The sequence below is a fragment of the Budorcas taxicolor genome, chromosome 4, assembly GCF_023091745.1.
Source record: "Budorcas taxicolor isolate Tak-1 chromosome 4, Takin1.1, whole genome shotgun sequence".
NCBI classification, from domain to species: domain Eukaryota; kingdom Metazoa; phylum Chordata; class Mammalia; order Artiodactyla; family Bovidae; genus Budorcas; species Budorcas taxicolor.
The window spans coordinates 114,507,075-114,512,963 of NC_068913.1; the positions used below are offsets into that span (position 1 = coordinate 114,507,075).

At 43.1% G+C, this 5,889-nt stretch overlaps 1 pseudogene; it reads right to left on the reverse strand.

Annotated features, from left to right (window-relative positions):
• Positions 1-259: 259 nt before the first annotated feature.
• LOC128046357 (sulfate transporter-like) lies at positions 260-2,377 on the reverse strand (annotated as a pseudogene).
• Between the last annotated feature and the right edge of the window lie 3,512 nt (positions 2,378-5,889).

Here is a 5,889-nt window from a genome sequence, read left to right on the forward strand (position 1 = left end):
ATTCAACAGATATTCATTTGATTCCATATGTGCAAGAAAGCTGAGAACCTCGGCAGTTTCTTCTTTTTGATTCTGCCTAACTAAAAGCTCTGCTGCATTTGTGTATCAACAAAGGCTATCAGCTTCAAAGGAACAGTTCTGTCCATCCAAAAGGCCAAAGTCTCCAGGGGGAAACAATTTCCAGGTTCATGGTACAAAATGCTGCACACCTGAAATTTTAAACAACTGGCTAGACAGTATTCCTCCCTTCCATCTACTCTCAATCACTGGAAAAGCTGAGACCATTGGAAACATACATATCTTTCAAATTTTGAGAGTCTTCTACAAAAGTCATGCCTCACATACACTGTAAAAGAGATTTTCCTCTTCATTTCTCCAGTACTCTCCCTGGGCCAGGGAGTCCCTCACAGAGGGATTGCATTCAGCCAGCAAAACCTGGATGCCGATGGCCTCATGAACCCTGAGAACTTCCTTCATCATGTGGATCCCTGCTGGATCTAAAAGCTGTACTGCACTGCAGTCAGTCACAATGGTGTGGAACTCTAAGGAATCATGGGAAAGTTGCACTGATCCTGGATTCCACTGAGAGTGGCTGTTTCCCTTTTAATCTTTTTCTTAGCTACCTTCTTCCGAGCTGCCTATGAGATGATTGGTGGCATCACTGCCTCAATGGACATGAATTTCAGCAAGCTCTGGGATTTGGTGATGGACAGGGAGGCCTGGTGTGCTGCAGTCCATGGGGTTGCAAAGAGTCGGACATGACTGAGCTACTGAACTGAGCCAAACTTACTAAGACTGGATTGAGAGCAGGGTTGTTTTCTAAAGAAGATTTACAATATTCTCTCTTCATGTAATAGAGAGTGGATTCAAAGTGGACAACCTTGATGGCTGATTTAGCCTGACAGGTCTTGTAGGCAGACATGGATTCAAAGATTTCAGGCTCTTTTGCTGGACCAAGCAGTGAAGTCTTTGACTTCTGAGTGTAGAGGATGAGCCAAAACAGAAAAACCAACTGCAATAAGCAGGCCTATTTCAGTACTTAGTTCAGAAGACAGCATAGTACCAAACCAGATAACTGTATCTATTTGGCTAATTCTCCACATTGTTCATGGAATTCTCTAGGCCAGGATGCTGCAGGGGGTAGATGTTCCCTTCTCCAGGAGATTTTCCCAACCCAGGGATCGAATGGGAGTCTCCTGCATCGCAGGCAGATCCTTTATCAGCTGAGCTACTAGGAAACCCCCATATCTTGGGCAGATTCTTAAATTTACATAGGGCTTTCCAGAGATTTGGCTTTCCAGGGTGGGCTAGTGGTGAAAAACCGCCCTGCCAATGCAGGAGACATAAGAGACACGGATTGTATCCTTGGGTCAAGAAGATCCCTTGGAGGAGGGCATGGCAACCCACTCCGGTATTCTTGCCTGGAAAAGCCCCATGGACAGAGGAACCTGGTGGGCTATAGTCCATGGGGTCACAAAGAGTCGGACATGACTGAGCAACTAACACTTTCACTGTCAGTGATGAATAATCCCCGCCATTACTTCAAGGGAGTCTGAGTCCAGGGAGATACTTGGCCTGAGATGTAACAGCTGTGAAGGAGGCACAGGTGACAAATCCCCTCAGCAAGGCACCTGAGGATAGACTGAAACACAGCCCGCTTGATAGAGCCCGTGGCTGCCTGATACACTCCAACCTTAAAGGTTACCATACTGTCAACTATAATGTCATAGCTACTTGGGTTACATATCTTGCCTAATGTCTGGCTTAATAATGTGCTCCCATCTGAAACCATTCCCAAAGAAGGAGCAACATGAGCAGCATTATAGCCAACTCCATACAGTTCTCAGTCAACTACAGCTGACTGATCATAAGGCACAACACTCCAAAATGCCCACAGAGATGTGATGGAGGTCCCCAACAGGAAGTAAACGAAGCCGACAAAAGATGTATGTAGACCATGGTGGATATGTTCCTGGCCAGGCGAGAGAGAATAAGCAGTGGGCTGGGGCACCAACAAGATGCCCACAATCAAGCCAGACAGCACATCTCCTCAAATATTTTTCTTCAGATTATATTTTGGGAGCCAGTGCAAAACAGGAAGGAAACCAAAAATGATATTTTGGGGTTTGGTTGGATGGCACTGACAACACTAGTTTTTTTGTGATTAAATTGTCTGAAGTTAGTATCTGGTTTCTCTTAAGGCTCCAAGTGGAGCCTAGGATAAGGTCTGATTGATCATTGGTCTCAAATCACTGGAAGCTGTTACATGATTCCTCTTCCTGCTCCAGAGGGATCCTACATGGAGAGCTGTATTGATTGTTTCCGCAATGGAGTCCTCAGATGAAAGATTATATTGCTTTTTATTTTTCAAAGACATTTCAGGGGATAGACGTTCCAGCCTCCCTGAGCAAGTCAATCAGATTGATGAATTCACACAGGAGCTCTTCAGTCCTCAGGGCAACTGGTCCAGGATGCTCTTCTCACTTTCTATTTTCAGGCCAAACTAGGTTGAGTGCATTCCATCTACTTTAGAATAGCTAGCTCTCTGTGATTTCTGGGTCAAGAGACTTTTCCAAATTGCTTGAGTCTGGGCCATCCCCACACAACCTGGCTTCAAGGTTCATCTTCCATCATGGCGGGACTGAGGGGATAAGATGGTGTGGGCAGAGGCACCCACATCTAGGCAGGCATCCCTTTAATCTATCAATCCCTTGCCCACCCATTGCCTGGCCCCTGTAAGAGAAGGGCCCAGCCAGGCAGGGCAGGGGAGTGGCACGCAGGCACTATCTGGGAGGTGCAGAGTGAGAACCCAGCACGGTTTGTTAATATTTTGTTGAGGACTTTTGCATATATGTTCATCAGTGATATTGGCCTTACTTTTATTTTGTGTGTTATCTTTTCTGATTTTGATATCAGAGTGATGCTGGCCTCATACAATGAGTTCGGAAGTATTTCTTCCTCTGCAATTTTTTGAAATCATTTGAGAAGGATAGCTGTTAACATTTTCATAAATGTTTGGTAGAATTCACTTGTGAAGCCATCTGGTCCTGGACTTTTATTTCTTGGTTTGAATAACACATTCAGTTTCATGACTAGTTATTGTGAAAGTAAAAGTTGCTCGGTTGTGTCTGACTCTTTGTGATCCCATGGACTGTATAGTCCATGGAATTCTCCAGGCCAGAATCCTGGAGTGGGTAGCCTTTCTCATCTCCAGGGGATCTTCTCAACCCAGGGAGCAAACCTGGGTCTCCTGCATTGCAGGTGGATTCTTTACCAGTCTCCCCACCTGTCAAGCGGGAGACTGGGTTAGATTTCCCAATGGGAAGACTATACAACTGGTTATTAGTCTACTCATATATTTTTTTTTCCCTGGTTCACTGTTGGGAGATTGTACCTTTCTAAGAATGTGTCCACTTCTTCTATGTTGTTCATTTTATTGCCATGATTGTTTTGGCTATCCACGGTCATTTGTGTTCCCATACAAAGAGTAAAATGTTGTGTTCTAATTCTGTGAGAAATGCCATTGTTATTTGATAGAAATTGCATACAGTCTGTAGATTACTTTGGATAGTATAGAACAATATCGTGACAGACATTTTCACAATATTGATTCTTCCAACCCAAGAACAGATACACACACACACACACACACACACACACACACACACACACACACATATATATACAGTTGCCTTTTGCCTCTCTGGGCAGCTCTCCAAGATCAGCAAGTGGGTCTCCCTCAGGCTCCTGTCTTATCACTGCTTCTGCACTGGAACTCAGAGCATGTGAGATTTTGTCCATGCCCTATAAGAGTGGGGTCTCTGCTTCCCACGCCTTCTCACTCTCCCACGTAGGCCCTGTAGCCTTCAAAGTAACATGTCTTGGGGCTTCTCAGGTGGCTCACTGGTAAAGAATCTGCCTGCAATACAGAACACATGCATTTTATCCCTGAGTCAGGAAGATACTCTAGAGAGGGCAATGGTTACCCACTCCAGTATTCTTGCTTGCAGAATCCCATGGACAGAAGAGCCTGGCGGTCTACAGGCCATGGGGTCACAAAGAGCCAGACACAACTTAGCAATGACAGAACAAAGTCAGATATTTTGTCTGTATGGTCAGTAAGGAATCTTACTAGCATAGCTTTAGGACCGCTGCAATCCAAAGCCTAGGATTCAGGGGATTCTGGAGAACAAATACAAGAACAAATGGAGAAAATGAATTTATATGATAACATAGGTGATGAGGAAGAGAAACAATCAATGAAAATGAAAAATAAGAGCCAAAAGAATGATAAAAGTCAAGACCAAATCTTTCTTACTCGGTCAACTGCACCTTTTGTTGAGACCCCTCCTTTCAATCCTGAAACCCCTTGGGATGATGACTTTGCTTTTAAACCACTTGTACAAAAAGGAGTTCTATGGCACAGTTGCAGGAGGATGAAGACCCTGTTTCTGCCTATGGCTGTAACTCAAATCCCACCAGATCCTCAGTTCTCACAAGGAAGAATGCATTATGATTATAATGCCATACCATTTAAAACCATGAAGGAGATGAAACAGGCATGTACCCAATATGGAACTAATCCTCCAATACCATAGGACTAATTCAGGGACTTTCACAAGCTGAATGGCTAATTACTTATGATTGGGAAATGATAGCCAGAACTTGCCTATCCACCTGAGAAGTTTTACAATTTAGGACCTAATGGCAAGATGAGGCAAATCAACAAGCTTGCAGAAATGTGACAGCCAACCCACCAGTTGATAGAACACTTGATCAATTAATGGGTAGTGGGGTACATTTTGATGCCCACTCAGTTACAATTTGATGACCAATTACTCGCTAAAGTGAGAATGATAGGTTTAAAAGCCTGGGAGAGAATAAATCCACCCAGACAAGGCTCGATTTCATTTACCCAAAATAAATAATCAAATGGGGAACGTTATGTAGATTTATTGTCAGGCTATGTCAAAAGTTAAATAAAATAGTCTCACAACCTGGTTTGAGAGATTTGCTGATGCAAGTGCCTGCTTATGATAATGCTAACTCAGACTGTAAATAGGTAATTCAGCATCTCAAAGTACAGGGTGCCGCTCTAGGAGAATATCTTAAAGTTTGCCAGGATATTGGGTCAGAACCATATAAAATGCAACTTCTGGCTCAAGCATTGTCTAAAGCTAATAAAAAGACAGATATGAGATGTCACCAATGTGGAAAATTAGGACACATTAAAACAGACTGTAAAGGAAGAAGAAGGGAGTCAGTTGATAAATTACACTATTGGCTCTGGTGCCACTCCTATTTGTTTTGGTCTTGGAAGTACATGTCTTAAAGCAGGATACCAAAAATGGCTGTCAGTTGTCAAGGAATCAAATGCCGATAAGACTTCCCTCTTTCTCTTAACTGCCCTTACCTTTTTAGAAAAAGAGGAAACTTCCAGCATGATGAATCCACCTGACCTTCCTGATTGTGTTGCTGATACTAGCCATGGTATTGAAAATTGGTTAAGATGGAAATTATGTAAAGGATCAGAAGGCCAGTTATTATTAAATGTTGCAGAAGGCTCCAGTTTGGATTGCAGACCCCAAGGAGCCCCTAAACTTATTTAATATAAAGTGTCTTTCCCATGGATATATAATGATAGGCAATTAGTACTTACGGTAGTCAACCCCTTGTATGGCATGGGGTAGGATTAGCTCCCCCTGTGCCTCGTTTAGATCATTATCCTGTGCATGATGACACATGGAAAATGCCCATGGCATTGAAAGAACTAATCGCTTGGAAGGGATGATATACTGACTATATTTTAAATGACGCAAAAGCTACGTTTAATTTTACAAAAAAACTCTACCCACACTATTCAGACTTGTGTAAGAATTCCTATGGTTT